Raw genomic sequence first — 17076 nt, 5'->3', positions numbered from 1 at the left:
TCCGAAGAGAGGCTGTTATACACACACACACACCTCAGCATCCCACCTACATCAGCTGCTTGCATACGAAACGCTCACGATGGCTCTTTGCCATTCTGCTCTTCTCACGGATGTGTTTCTCCTGAAGGCTGGCAATGTCCTTTGGTCCCACCTCAGTAATTTCTTTCACAGTGCATTCCACCATGACAAACCTCTGCTATGTCTACTAGGATGTCTGCTTAGACTCATTCTGGGTCTAGATGTCCCCAAAGATCCCTCATCCAGAGAAAATGATAGAGTCTCTCTATGACACATTTGCAGATGATTCTCAAACGACAACTCACAGTCTAGCGGGAATTTATATCTGTTAGAAATGCAAGGTGTTGAGATTTGGGAGTCGCCAAAAAGGTAAAGCTGCAAATTTGGAATCAAATAGTCTTTTGTTTATGTCACATCCCTAACAAAGTTTTCCAGGTGTGTTACACTGGGTAAATTGCTCAGCTTCTCAACCCAACTTCCCCAGGTATAAAGCGATAGAAATCCTTGTGTTTGTTTTGAGGACTGAGTGATCCACGTAAAGTGCTGAAATGAGCTCCACCTTCCTACCCCAATGACAACTTTATATTTGATTGCTCATCAGTGAATTCCATGGACTTCTACGAAGACCCTAAAATATGCCAAACCCTGTCCTGTGCCCTGAAAATACAGCCGGGACCCATGTGCTCAAGGGGCTTGTAGTCTTGAAGGCAGATCATAAATGGTACTTAAAATATGTAAATAAGGGCTATGATACAGACAGAAAAATGCACCGACACTTCAGCTTTGGGCATAGGGAAGGCTTTTCTGAGGCAGTGATATTTAAGCTGAGTGTCCAAAGTCAAAGGCTGACTCGAGCAGAGGGAAGAAAAAAGTGTTTGGAGAGAAATGAGGTTGGTCTGTTCAAAGTACAGAATGATCACAACCATGTAAGGGCAGCTGGGAGATAATCTTAAAGCCATGAGAAGGCTGCAGTTCGATGTCATTACTTAGGCAGAAAAGGTAAAAGAAAGTAGATAAAATTACCAGCAAGTTTTTTTTAATTAATCATTTTATTTGTTTACATTTTTAATTATATCCCCTTCCAGTTTACTCCTCCCAATAGCCCCAGCCCATCTCCCCTCCCCCTTTGCCTCTATGAGGGTGACCCTCCTCCTTCTCACCAACTCCTGCTTCTCTGTTCTATAATCCCCCTACACTGGGGCATCAAGCCTCCAAAGGACCAAGGACCTCTCTTCCCATTGATGTTAGATAAGACCATCCTCTGCTACATATGTATCTGGAGCCATAGATCCCTCCATGTACACTCTTTGATTGGTGGTTTAGTCCCTGGGAGCTCTGGAGGATCTGGTTAATTACCAGCAAGTTAATACCAGCTCCTTCCTTACTGTACGAAACAGGCTTGAGGCACCCATTTGTTGGACCACTAGCTAGCCAGCTATTTATTTATTTACTTATTTAATTTATTTGTTTTAGCTATAAGAAACTCAAGTCAAACCAACATATGCCATAAATTATAGAGAGAGCTGTATTGGTTTGTTCGCCCGAAGATTTGAGAGCACAAGAGTTGCGTCCTTCACCATAGATTTGCTATGTATGGCTTTAGCTATTGATGGTCACCGGGGGAAAAAAAATACAATAGAATATTTTGAAATAACAAGAGATCACATTCACATGACTTTTATTAAACTTTCTCATTATAATTATTCTATTTTATTATTGGTTATTTTCTGTTTTACATTTTCAATATTTATTTATTCTGTGCATGTGGATGCATGGCTGCCACGCATGTGGAGATCAGAGAACTTCTGGGAGCTGGTTCTCTTCTCCCTCCACATGGGGCCCACAGATGGAACACTGGCCATCAGGCACAGCAAGCACCTTACCACACCCACATCTTGCCAGATCCCTACTTTTAATCTTTGCTTTCCCTAATTTATAAATTGAATTTTATCATGGATGACTAGGCATTAGAGGGAAACGTATCGTATCTAGGGTTTGGTAGTATCTGAAGTTGAGGCTCTCCCTGAGGGTCTTTAGTGTATCCTCTGCAAAGGAAGGGGGACCATTATAATTCTAGTTTCACCATTTCTGGTGGGACTGAGTTGGCACCTCCTCTAATGTCCTTTCTCTGCTCTCTTCTACACCTCATTATTTTTCTCTCCCTCGTGGGCAAGGACGCCTTATGAATAATTCTGCAGCAACCCTATTTAGCAATTTCTTTCAAAATAGAGTTTTTATTTATTTATTTATTTTACTAGCAAAGTTTCACTTGAGCCCGGTCCAGTTGCATGTCTCTGAACCGGTCACGACAGCCAAGGTACTAGGATGGTCTGATTGGCCAAATCTGGGTCACTCAACCCCTGGAGTCCTGAGAGGGTTCTCAGTCACCCAAAACCCAAGGACAAGGTGATTGACAAGGAGGGAAACAATTCTCCCCAGATTAGAATGCTTGTATCACAAGAAGAGGCCCTGCTTTCCAGACAGTCCGAAAGAATACAGAGCTCACAAGAGTGGATCAGCAAATGTAGGTTGTATGTTTACGTTAGGTGAGCTGTAAGAATACAGAGCTCACAAGAGTGGGTCAGCAAATGTAGGTGGTATGTTTATGTTAGGTGAGCTGTAAGTGGCGGAGTCATGGTCCATGTTATTGATGCTAACCTTGTCCTCCTGTTAGGAAAGAGACAGGGAAGTCCTCAGGAACCTGGCAGACGCTGTCATAGCTTCTTTGACCTTCACAGGACCTGGAGACTGACTGCACTCTCACTCCCGCCCAATCCTCAACCTGAAAGAGGTTTCACATTCTTTGTAACCTGCAAACATTTCAGACAAATCCATCCCCTCTTCTTGCAGGAACTGTGGCTACTGCACCCCACTGTCATACAAAGCTTGCCTCACTTAGGCCTTTCTGAGTCTTACTGCTCTTGAGCGTCATCCCTGTGTAGCCTCACACAGTATGTAGTATCCTTGTCTCCCAGGTGGTGAGTACTTGCTGCTCATTTTTCCAGTGCCTAGTGTCTTGTGTTACTTATGTCAGGGAAACCTCTTCTTCAGCATGGGGTGGCTAGCCAGTGATCGGATCACAGCCTTCAGCTGACTTTCCAGAAGACCTTTCTTTAGGTTATCTCCTGCGTGCCCTAACTAAATTATGCTAAGCTTCAGAGGCAGGAGTTCCTGAACGTAGGCTAGAGACTACCACACACACCTGGCTCCAGACCCTCTCCTTGGATCTCCTTTCCTTTAATGGGAAGTCCAACCAGTCCTCATAAGGTCTTTCTCATTAATACTTTCTCTACAGTCTGGCACATAGTAGGCTTTCAATCAACATCCTTGCCATGAAAAACAAAACAACTCTATGTTCAAGATCAGGCAGTGAAAGAACACTTTGGTCTACCTAAAAATCTCGGTTTAACTTAGAATCAAAATGAGCCACTCAGAAAATCCAAGAATGGAAAATTTATTTCATGCTGGGCTTTACTGAGGAAATAAATCCTAGAGATCAGAAAGCCATGGTTTTCAATGTCCATGTTAGTGAAATATCAACATGGCCTCTAAAAAAAAAAAAAAAGAATAGGCTTCATTTTGTGCTTAGATTTTTCAATGAAGTTCCTGTTTTTCTCAGAAATCTCAACCCTTGCTGGGTAATTGCACAACTCCTGACTTTGCTCAGCCCGTGTAGTCTTGGCACGATCAACAGTTCTTGGTACATGCTGTAGGCAAGAGTTTTATGAGGCTTGATTCTTGTCTTGGCTTCATTTGATCATGTGTATCTGTAACTCAGCGCACAGATGAAAGCAGACAGCACCTCTCAGCACCAAGAGGGGCGAGTGCCGCGGAAAACGATAACACGTTTCTCGTCCACACACCTACAGGAATGCAGAGAGCTTTCCAGCAGCCACGCTCTGGCACGTACTGCGCCGTCAGCACGCTGCTGTTGGAAGGGGCTGGGCCCTCTCCTGGAGAATCATTTACAATTTACAAAAGCTTACACAAGTTGAGCGTAGCCCGCAGAAAGGAGAAGGGACAGAAGAGCCCTCTCAGAGCTCCTTGTTGGAGTTCCTATACCAGCCACAGGATCTCAGAGAGGGCGCGTTTTGAGCAACTTCTCTCCAGAACCCCGTGCTAGAGCACAGGGGCAGAACTGAGATTACTGGAAGACCATGGTTTTTATCCTTCAGGCTAAAAAAAGATGAAAAGGGTTTTTGTTATTGTTGTTGTTGTTGTTGAAGGCACTAAGTTGGCAAGGGTTTATAGAATTCTTGTACACTGTTAGGGAAAGTGAAAATTGGTACGATTTTTTCAGAAGATGAGCTGACTAATATTTGACACTATATTAAGTGTACATCCCTGTGGCCTAGCCATTTCCTGTTGAGGAGTTTTCTCCATGGAGTTCTTACCTGCATTCCTCACAGAATTATTTATAACAGACAACTAATTAAAAAAAACAAATCGAAAGAGGGTAAAACATTTTTAGTACAAACACACAAGAAAATACTATTCTTCTGTCTTATACATACAATGGTCCCCCTTCATCCAAAGGGGTTACATTCTAAGGCTTCAGTGGATGCCTGAACCTGTGGCTCATTTCTGAATTCTATGTATACCCTGCCTCACACATCCCAGAGCACTGCTACACAGTTTCAGAGTCAATCCACCCTTCCGTGTGCAGCACGGATACTTCCTTTGCAGCACTCTTTTGCTAGCTGAGGCCATACTTACTTTAAAATAAGGGTTATCTGAATGTAAGCACTGTTGCATGGTTACAGTGAACCTGATAGCCACAAAAAGTGCAAGGTAGCTAACAGGAGGGTAACATATACAGTGTAGATACACTAGACAAGGGGATGAGTCATATCCCTAGCAGGACAAAGTGAGATAGCAAGGTTTCACGTTACTTAGAAGGCGACACAAGTTACAGCTCGTGGATTTGAGCATTTGTGAAAGTTTCCATTTCTATTTCAGACCATGGTTAACCATGGGTACCTAAAAGCACAGAGTGAAACTCCAGATGTGGTGGAACTATGGCTTATGACAAGGGAATAGTGTCAGTGTCCCTCAACACAGTCATTTCTGGAGGCAAGACTTCTAACCCAAAAACACCAATGAACATTCTGGAGAGCACAGAGCAGAGCACAGAGCAATCTATTGTCAACGCTCAGATAAGAGATCCTTCTAGAGAAATCTTTCAAGTTTCCCTAAAGAAAAGCAGTAGCTGCCTGTGAGAGAGGAGGTTGGATGCGACCCTTTCACCTGGAGGTGGAGGTGGGGTTATGTGTGCAGGTTCTCCATATGTATTTTTAAAGTTGGTGTTAAGCAGTTTTCAAATGTGCATTCTCGACTTTCCTCCTGCTGGGTGTCAGGTGGGAGACGGTCCCATAGCAGGCATGTGTTTATCTTGCCTCACATCCCTTCCTTGCTAAGAGTAAAGAGAAGCAGGGAATGAGGTGGAATTGAGAGGAACAAACTGGAAATTCACACATTTCTGGGCCATTTCTGTCACCGGGAGAGAGAAGCATCCTGTTTCTCTCTTTGTTCATTCCGAAAGTAGATATAGACGAGCAAAGCGTGTAGATTTCGCTGCCTGCCTCTCCTCACGCTGACTTCAGAGCTTGGAGATCCAGATCCAGTACTCTGCCCCTTCTCCCAGCATGTGCACATCGGTAAGGTAGACCAACAACCCAGAGCTCTGAGAGTCTGAGAGCCTTCAGGTACAAATTCTGTAATTCAAATATCAAATTATCTCTTGAACTATCTTGAACACCCATTAAGAGTATAGCCACAAAAGTTTCCCAAATTAGGTCTCGATAACAATGCTGACTTCAATACTGTCTATGATGACAAGAATCTGAAAATAATAACAGAGCCAGGAAAATCTTATATAAATGATGTCATGATGCTCATAGGGGATAGTCGTCTTCTGCTAGACATGAGCCAAACCCCACCTGTCCATGTGGAGTTATCTCAGGGTAGTCACAGAGAATATTCACACCAACACGGGATTTCCATTCCCTTCTCCACACACACAGTTTGCTTTGAAGAAAGAATATGAGAAGCTCATCATACGTTTTCTCTTGGAAGAGCAACTGAGGCAAGAAACTTCCTCTTGACATTTTGTGCTGTGTCACATGCTGTTTGTATAGTTTTACCATGCACATGTGCAAGCATTACCATTTGAAATTCCTTTATGACATCAGGATGGTAAAAACATTATATAACCCATGTAAGTAGTATTTTCTCCCATGTTTTTATTTTTGACAAGTACCCACAATATACAAATTCAAGTTTTCTTATGATGGTTCAATTTATACTTTTTGACCTGGTGGTTCTCTATATGGAAGGAAGTGATATACATTCAATAGACTTTGAAGTATGGGGCCAGCAAGCTAGTTCATCATGCAAAGCCCTTGCCACACAAGCCTGATGACCTGTGTTCAACCTATGTCACAGTGGAAGGAGGGCTTGACCTGTTCTCTGATTGTTCCATGTGCTGTGGCATGCATGTACTGATATGTGTGCAGCATACACACATAGATTTAGAATTTTGCTGTTTCTGGGCTGGGTATACACACACACACACACACACACACACACACACACACACACACACACACACGGCCAGAGTCACCAGGAGAAACAACCTGTGTGCTATATAGTTAGTTCTAGAATTGATGGAAGGTTGTTTTGTCTTAAGTGTGTGTGTGTGTGTGTGTGTGTGTGTGTGTGTGTGTGTGTGTGTGTGTGTGTGTGTGTGTGTGTGTGTTTTCAGAGTACAACTTGCAGAGATAAATTTTCTTCTTCCACCATGTGGGTCCCAGGGATCAATCTCAAGATTCACGATTGTTAGCTGTGGCAGCAAGCACTTTTGAGCCATGTCACTGGTCCAATGACAGGTCATCTCAAGATAAAAGTCTTGTGATGAAAGTGTACTTGAGTAGGTACATAAGCCCTGTGTCTCAATATGACATTTTGTGTTTCCTCTTGATAGGAAATGTAAATCTTAGCCAACAGTGGGCTATTTAAGTTAAATCTTACCCAATCTAGAAATCACATCGTAGTGGTATGAACGAGAATGACCCCCATAGGCTCCTATCTGTGAATGCTTGGTTCCCAGTTAGTGGAACTGTTTAGGAAGGAATAGGAGGTGTGGCCTTGTTGAGATAGGTGTGGTCTTCCTGGAGAGGGTGTATTGCTGGTAGTGAGCTTTAAGGTTTCAAAAGCCCAGGCCAGGCCCAGGCTCTCTCTGCCTGCTGCCTGTAAATCAGGATGTAAAGCTCTTAGTTACCGCTCCAGCAACATGCCTGTCTGCTTCCTGCCAGGATGATCCTGAACTAACCCTCTAAAAGTAAGCAAACCCCTATTTACTTAAATGCTTTCTTTTTATAAGAGTTACCTTGCTGGTGCTGCTTCTCCACAGCAACACAGCAGTAACAAAGACTCCCATCCTTCCCCTTTGCGTGGACAGAAAGAGACTCTGGTTCATGGCCACTCTAACTCTCTGCATTGCCAGACCTCTTGTTTCTTAAGCACAGTCACTCCAGTGTCAGTGTCTGCTCAGATTGTGATGTAGCGTTCCCTCACCTAGCCAGAGCGCTCCTGGATCAGACTCTTCCATATTTCACAAATTATGTTTCAGATGCCACTGGACCAAGATCTGTGAGACAGCTCTGCTCCGTTTGCTTCCGAGGTATGGTTCTTAAATTGGTTACCTTAGGATCATCTGAAGAGCTTCAAAGAGTGTCAGAGCTTCATGTTTCCCCAGTATCTTCTGCCACAGCCTTGGCAGCATTTTAAGAGTTCTTAGGTGATTTTTGATGTGCATCCAACCACGAGAACCACTGTTCTCATTTCTTCATTTAACCCAGTCAGCTAGCTGCAGCCTTAGTTAAGGAGACCACCCCTCATGATCAGTCCATTCTGCTGATACATTAGTTTCTACTATTTTCTTCTCTCTTTATTCTCAAACATAACCCATCATTGCTGGACTAACTAAGCATGGTTTTGGACATATCCAGATAAATAATGGCTCTCTGTAAAAGGAATGAATTGCCACTTCCACAATGCATCAAGTGTCTACTAACAACCAGAGAAAGGCACACCTGAATGAGCTCTCAGGATATCCCAGAACCACATTGGAAGGGGTCAGCTCCTAGCACAATCCAGAGACAGATAAGTCACTGAGCAGCTTGGAGTAGATCCCAGGCCAGAACTGTCCAGTGCATAGGAAAAGAATGCCTACGAGGCCTTTGATGTGAATGACTCAAGGCTATTCCAGAGTTGCTGGAGCAGAACCCATCTTGGCAGCATGGCTGCTGGGGGATGGGAGGCCAGAGAAAGAAAACCAGCCATCAGGACACTCGCAGTATTCTGTTGTACATCTGCTAGAAGTAAGTCTTTCATCCGAATTCCTTCAGCACATCTCATGCCTGTGTGGTGGGAACAGCTGTTCTTGCTTTGCAACAGGACAGTAGGGTTCATGAAGTTCCCACAGCAAGTACTGTGGGTGTGCACATAGAGCTCCTACAAAATGTTCGTGTAGGCAGTAAAAGGAGCCCATGCTACGCTAGGGCTCTATCCTCCATCCACTGAGGATTCTCTATGGAGGCTGAGGTATAATCATGGTCTACTTCAGGAAGGCAGGAACCCACAGGATGGACGGCAACTCTTGATGCCTGATAGCAGGTGACACACAATAGTCCAGTCATTGGCCCAACAGGTGCTGAGACTTCCATCGCTGTAGTTGCTACAAGCTCCTGCCTATGTCACAAAAGCATCCGTGGTCAGCCATTTGGTTTGCATAACTCCAGGAGCCCCAACTGCAGGTCACAGCTGTCCTTAGCTTCAGGCAGGCAGGCCAGCAGCCACCAGCAGGTGTCTACCATAATTGCTGTGGTGCAGAAGTTGATACCTTGATCGTTCAGCTGTTGCGCATTATATGAAGCATGTGTCGCATGTTGTTTAGTAGATGGTGCCTGTGCTACACGTTTATAGATGGGCTGCGACCTCGGTAATTTATTTATAAAGGAAATAGCTTTCCTTGAAAGGCATGTAACAACAAGGTAATAACACTCCTTGACCCCGCCGAAATCTCCTTGGAATGGATATTTCCTTGTTTTAAGAGTTTTGTTTTGTTCGTTCATGGCTTACTAAATGCATTTTAAAAGACAATCATCAGGATTGCACACAACTTCGGTTTTAAATCAATATCATAAAAATAAAATTGAGACTCCACACTGTTTAATAGATGCATTGAAAGCAAAGCTGGGGATGACATAAACTAACTTCGGGAGAGAGAACTCTCTCACAGCACTAAGGAAAAGGAGGAGAGAGGGGAAACTGAGACTGGGACTTGGTGATGCCATATATTCAGATTTCACACAGAAAGGAGCCAGCAAGATGGCTTAGCAGGTAATGGTGCTTGTCTGACAACCTGACTCCAACCCCCAGAACTCATAAAAAGTCAGGTGTAGAGGTGTACGCCTGTAGTTCCAGCTTTCCTGTGGTAAGAGGGGAGACAGAGACAGGAAGTCTCCAAAAGCTCAGGGGTGAACTAAGGCTGAAGGCACAGGGGCAGAGACAGGAAGAAAGACTCTGCCTCATTCAGAAGATAGGAGGAGAGAACAGCTGCCCAGAGGTTGTCTTCTGACCTACACATGCGTGTACACACGCACAGACACACACACAGACACACTCACACACACAGACACACATACACACTCACACACACAGACACACACACAGACAGACACAGACACACACACACACACACACACACACACACACATACACACACACAAACAAAAAAATCTCAAAAACACACAGACAGACACACTTCTAAGACACAAACACACCACACACAGACACACACACACACCCACACACACACAGACACACACACATGACACACACACAGACACACACACACCACACACACACACACACAGACACACACACACCACACACACCGACAAACACACAGACACACACACACAGGCACACACACACACCACACACACACAGACACACACACACAGACACCACACACACACACACACAGACACACACACAGACACACACACACCACACACACACAAACACACACACACACCACACACCCACACAACACCACACACCACACACACACCCACCCACACACACACACACACACACACACACTCACACACACACAGACACACACACACACAGACACACACACAGACACACACACAGACACAGACATACACAGAGACACACACACACAGACACAGACACACAGAGACACACACATATACACACACCGACATAGACACACACACAGACACACACATTAACTAATTAATCAATTAATTAATTAAATTGCACAGAAGGAACTGAAAGAAATAGAGCAAATATCTATTATACCAGTGTAGGAGAAGCTCTACAAATATGTATTTACGCTTTCCTGTATTTTTTTTTTGGTACCTTTGCAGTTTTTAAAAATAGTATTAGAGATCAAACCCACACAGCCTTACACGTGCTAAGCAGGCAGAGTTAGATACCCAGTCCCCCTTTCCCTTTTTCTTCTTTTTTCTTTTGAGATATGGTGCCACTAAGTGACTCAGATAGCCCTTGGACTTGCCTATAATCCTCCTGCTCCAGCTAGGATTGTAGCCTATGCCTTTGGCTCATCCCTCTGAAACGTTGTAACCAAATAGCACTTTTTCTTTGAATGAGAGGGTAGAAAGAAAGTGTGCTTGATATAATCTAGGTGTGCACTGTCATTTCTCAAAGATCCATGCATCTCAGAAGGTCCCTTTGCCTGGAAGATGATAAAAGAATGAATGGATATCAAGTTTGGGCACATAAGACATAATGAAATTAGACAGCACCCACATATTTGCTTAGTTCTAAACACCATGCTCACTAATCCGCTTAGATACTGGGACAAGCCTGCACTTGGGGACACACTCACCCAACAACAAAATGGTTTCCTACTCGAGTCCTCACAATTTTCCAATGCATAAGTCTTATCATAAGTGAGCCAGCAAGTCTCAATCTCTATGTAGTACTGGGTGTGAGAAGACTCCTCAACAAAGAGGCCTGTATGCTAGAAGGGTCGAGACACCAGACACCATAGAGAGAGAGCCTCTCAGTCACTCCATGTCCCCTTCATTGTCACTGTACTCCTGACTGCGGACACCGAAGATTGCCTTAGCTTGTCTGTGAAATTATAAACAGGATTGTTTGGGATGTCTTATTCTATTCAAAATAGTTATGAAGTTAATGTGTATGATCATTAGTGGGCAGTGCATTTTCATAACTGGAGAGTTTTCTGTTACATGAGTAGACTACAGTTTATTACTCTGCGGTATTATTGATGAACACTTGGGAAGTTTCTACGGCGTTAGGCTGCTGTGTCTGTTTCAATGGGTGCAGACACCCACCCCTTTCAGTACAATGCATTCTTACATCTTCCTTTAGTTTTCACAGATACTGCCAAAGCTGTCTTTCAAGATGGTTGTACTCGTGTACATTCTCTCCAGCAATGAGTAGTCATGTTCTCCCTGTAGCATCGGTTGGTCCTTACATGGTTTTCATTCCAGTGGTTTTTTTATGCCTTCCTTTGGTTTGTGTTACTAGGACAAAACACCATCATGAAAATCGACTTGGGGAGGAAAGGATTTATGCATACATCACAGTCTTTCACGAAGGGAAGTCAGGACAGAAATCTCCAGGCAGGAATTGAAGCAGAGGCCACCAAGGGGTGCTGCGAACTGGCTTGCTCAGCTTGCTTTCCTAGAGACCCAGGACCATCAGGCCAGGGGTAGCCTCACCCACAGTGGGGTAGGCCCTCCCACATCAATCACTAACTAAGAAAATGCCCCAAAGGTTCACATACAGACCAACGTTAGGGAGGCATTTTCTTTTTTGTAGTTTCCTCTTCTCAGATAATACTAGCATGTGTCAAGTTCCCAGAAACAAAAACAATCAGGACAATTAACTTTTTTGATCTTTTGATTCAGGGTCTCACTTTATACCTTAAGGTGTCCTGGAACTCACTAGTTAGCCCAAGCTAGACTCCAACCCACAACGGTCTTCCTCGCTTGGCTCCCTAAACGTTGGGGCAACAGGCATGAGCTACCACACTGGTTTGTGCATTTTAGAAATAAATATGTTTTGATTGCATTCTTTGTATTATTTAATTAATTAATTTGGGGATGGGGGAGTTGTAAAAGCACGAGTATAGAAACTTGCAGTAGTTGACACTGTCTGTGCTGATTTGAATGAAAATGGCCCCCATAGGCTCTTACGTTTGAAGGCTTAGTCTCCAGGGAGTAAAACTGTTGGAGAAGGGTCAGGAGGTGTGGCCTTGTTGGAGGGGTGTGGCCTTGTTAGAGGAAGAGTGTTGTGGAGGAAGTGTTGCCAGGCCCAGCAGCTCTCTCTTTGCCAGTTGTGTGTAGATCAGGATGGAAAGCTCTCAGCTACTGATCTAGCACCATGGATGTCTGCTTCCTACCAGGATGCTTATAGAGTAACCCCTACAACTGCAAGCAAGCCCCCAGTTAAATGCTTTCTTTTATAGGGGTTGTTTTGGTTATGGTGTCCCTTCACAGCAGTAGACAGTGGCTAAGACACTGTTCTTTCTTGTGGAACCTGGGAATCAAACTCATGTCACCAAGTTTGGAGGCAGGTGCTTTTACCTGTTGAGTTAGCTTAAGTGCATTAAAAAAAAATAACATCTAATCTTCACATTTATGATTATGTTCAGTATTTCTCTAGGAAAAGGTAACTTTTCCCCATAATTATTAAGTTCCATAAAATGTGGTAATCATTACAATAAGGTTACATACTTTCAAAATTTTAGCGAAACTTCTAAGTTATGCATGCCTGCGACTGGGCCCTGGATAGTAATAAGCTCTAACATGTCTACTTCCCCAAAAGACATCTTGTTGAGCTGATTTTGTATTTTCCTAATTAATAAGGAAACAAGTCAGATCTGGTGGCTCAGGCCTATAATCCCTCTTACTCTGGGGGCTGAGGAAGAGGATGTCAAGTTCAATGCCTTCCTACTCTACAGAGATTGTTCACAGACAGCCTGGGCAACCTAGGAGACTCTTTCTCAAAGTAAACAATTTCAAAAGCCTGAGTTCATAGCTCAGTGATAAAGCACTAATCCAGGATCCACGAGGTTCTGGATTCCATCCCTAGTACATAAATAAAATAATCACTCAATAATCAATTATTTATTTCTTATATATTTATTGTCCCTTTGTATTCAGTCTGTGATCGATATATTCACTTTCTTGGATGAAAGAATTTTAGTTCTCAAGTTACACATCCAGGCAGGTAAAAAGGTGGAAATTAAATCCAGACCACCTAATCATGAGCTCATATTTTATTTTATGATATGATGTAATGTGCTCTATACTGTTGACTATATATAGACCATGCATACCAAACAGTGTTATACCATGTGTAGCAATATAGATAATGCTATGCACATCATTCTATATTATATATCCCGCTGTACATGATACCTATACATTGAGCACATCGTTGACCATACTATCCTGAACACCATGGTAATACACTATACCACTTCCTCATACATGAGACTCTAGGACACAAGACACTGTGTTACACCATACCGTCCACACGAGGCAACCTCTTTATTGTGTGGAATGAATTTGCATTTCCTGAAAATATACATTCCACAGGGTTTCACCTTTACCAAAGAGCTAACCACTTGGCGAAGTCATTAGTTTGCTAGTCATACCCAATCATTCTACTTAATTTCTCCACAGTAATGAGAAACAACTTTTACGTGGGAAAGAGCTGGTTGTTGTTCTTCACATTTCAAGCTTCCCCACAGGGACAAACATTTAAAGATGTTGAATAACTTAAGTTCGAAGGCTGGGGCACACTTCCTGCTCGGCAAGCCTGGGAACTCCTCTCTGTTTCTCCAGGGTCAGGAGGCAGAGAGGCCAGGACCCTTTCTGTTCATCTGAAAATGAACCCAGAGGGAAGGAAAATGGGTGGATCATGGGACAGTGGGATGCGGAGGCAACAGTCCAGGCTTCCATTCCTGACTCTGGCTCATGAGCTGGGAGCCATGGGCCATTACTTTCCCCTTGGGATTTTTGCTATTTCACTTTTAGAAAGTGTGTGTTGGACTAGCTGGTTTTATATAGTCTCCTCGCGGGCAGAAATGACGTAATTTTGTGTACTTTTATAATGTAGACTGTGGGAGTTCTACTGTTTTCATTGGAGGGAGAAAATCCCACAACTTACCAAAGTATTACATCCACTACAATGCGATGGCATCAGAAAAGAAACTGTAATGGGTTTTTAAAATCTGTATCTCTGGGTGGTAGAATTTTGTTCTCTTTTTTTTTCCTGCATTTTTTTTCAATTTCTGTACAATGAATATGTATTACATTGTAATCTTAAAAAATGTATTTTGCTTTTCTTAACACATTGGAACTGTGGAAGATCCAAAAATAGAATAAAACAACCCAAATTTTAGTGTAACCAGATGGGAGGCGTAATGTCCCACATATTATGGAACATTTTAAGATGTCAGGGGGTCAGGATCTCATCCGACAGATGAACTCATTAGCAACCCAGCCCTCTCAGCAGCATCCGGGGACAGTGTTTCCACAATGACTCATAAGATGGTGCCAGCCAGGCCCACATCTCAGGCTTTTCCATTTCCAGCCCCAGAGTTGTGACGACCTGACACTGTGGTTCTCATGGAATTCTGAAACAAGCCTGGCCGCATCGTAATGACGGCTTACTCAGGGCAGCAATGGGACGGAAGGTATGACTAATAACATTTAGGGAGAGTATGGGGACAAAACCAAAAATTATAGTGACTTTCTGGTTGGGGCACACTGGATAGGAAAGGAACGGTGTATCCACAAACTCAAGAGGGTCTGCCTGGCTGAGGAACCAGAGGCGGAAATAAAGAGCAGCAGACTTAGGCCAGTGATGTTTCCAGTTCCGGTGATGTTTTGCGATCCAGAATGGGATTGGCGTAAGAAGACACTTGATAGGTGGACCCCTCAACATGAATAGCAAACTGTTTTAGCCTCACGACCCCACAGAGACCCATCATGGCACAAAGGACATTCTCAGTTATCCTTCAAACACTGTTTTATGGCCTCTGCACCAAAACTCCGCCCACTGCACCTCAGAATATCAGGCATGCCAGTTACATTTACATTATCACGGCCGAAATACCTGACAGAAACGAGGAAGAGAAGGTGTATTTGGGACTATGGCTTCATAGCTTCAGTCTGTTGTCAAGGAGCCACTGAACTCGTGGTGCTGGAAACGTGCAGCAGAGAACTGCTCACATCAGTACAGACCAGGAAGCAGAACCAAGGGCTGGATAGACCCTTCAGAGGCCTGCCCTTGATGACCCGGACACACTTCCCCCGACTAGCAACCATCAGTAAGAGGTTCCCCAGCTTCCCAGCATAGCATTACCAGGAGGGGGGCGCACACAAGTGTTCAAAACAGGAGCCTAGGGGGCGGAGCACATTTCAGATTTAAGCCATATCAGATTGAAATCAAATCCTTGCCAGTTTACAAGCTTAGCCAACTGTGTAAAATGTGCAGTTTCTAGGTAATCCAGTTTCCATCCGAGTTCATATCCTGGATCCACATATTGTTAAGGGATCCACAGTCTTTGAACTTAGGTGAGTTATTAATTTTTACTAAAATTTAGCCTTTCCCCCATAAAGTGTGAAGGCAACAAATAACATATATAGTAAGTACCTCAACCCTGTCATAAACAGCAAGCATGATCATATTTAAATCCTAGCGCCATCGTTGTATATATCTCAGAGTAATGTTCATCTGTATTACTACTGGAAAAGCCATGGGATATATTAGACTTAATAACTGGATATTGTTACTGCAGTCCCTAAGAAATACATTGAACAAAATAGTAAAATTTAACTTAGCCAAATTCTAATACATGTATCTGCTATTTTGATTTCTCTTTATTTTAATGTGTGCATCCCACAACATCCAGAGGACAGTTCCTGAGTTGGCCAGGAGTCTGCAGTGTCACATATTCAAGAACAGTGTTGAACTGGACATGGCGGCATGTGCCATCATCCTGTCATTCAAGAGATGACATCAGGAAGACCATAAGTTTGAGGCAAGTCTAGGATACATAGTCATTCAAAGCCAGTCTAAGCTATAAAATATGACCCTGTCTCAAAAAACCAAAAACAAAACCCAAAGTCTTAAGTCTCTTAACTGAACTTTAGAGCAACTGTCAAGAATGTTATGAGGAACAGGGCGCAGAAGTTCCCTATGTCCAAACTGTGACATCTACACTTGTTGGTTTCCTAAGAACAACTACTAATCTCTCAAAGAAGCAGGACATATGGACCACAGTGATAAAACACACAGTAAAAATGCACCCCTCAAATGGCACAGTAGGGATAGTGGCAGCCACGTATATACCATATCTGAGATTAAAAACAAAACAACAAAACAGAAACCACTCTAGAAGATGAACACTCCTGAGGATGGAATGGATCAGGTGCTGCCTCAGGAAAGTTCAGTGGATTCAAAGCCATAACAATAGAAACTCAAATACTGGGGCGGAGCGGAGAGTCAGTGAGCTGTAGAACAATCTCATGTGGCCTATAGATGCACCTTCGTGCACACGGATGTATCGCATGTGTGCAGGTGACTTCAGAGGCCAGAGTAGAACACGAGATCCCCTGGAAGCCAGAGTTACAGGCAGATGTGAGGCGCCCACCATGAGAACTGGGACCTGAACCCTGGTCTTCTGCAAGAGCAATGAGCGATCTTAACACTGATCTGTTTCCACACTCCAGTGGGCGTTTTAACAATTTAAATCCTTCCCGATTTATGAAAGCACGGTATCTTTCCATTAGTTTGTACTTTCTTCAATTTCTCTTATCAATTCTGTAGATTTTGATGCGTAGTTTGATATGTGTTGGCTTTAATTCTTCTTGGAATGCTTGCTAGAAGTCCTAACTAAAGCCACCAGATCCTGAGCTGCTTGGGTTTTGTTTTTGTTCTTTTTGTTGTTGTTTG

Source organism: Rattus rattus, chromosome 2, assembly GCF_011064425.1.
Source record: "Rattus rattus isolate New Zealand chromosome 2, Rrattus_CSIRO_v1, whole genome shotgun sequence".
NCBI classification, from domain to species: Eukaryota; Metazoa; Chordata; class Mammalia; order Rodentia; family Muridae; genus Rattus; species Rattus rattus.
The sequence above is the reverse complement of the archived record's forward strand: the minus strand, read 5'-3'. Positions refer to the sequence as shown.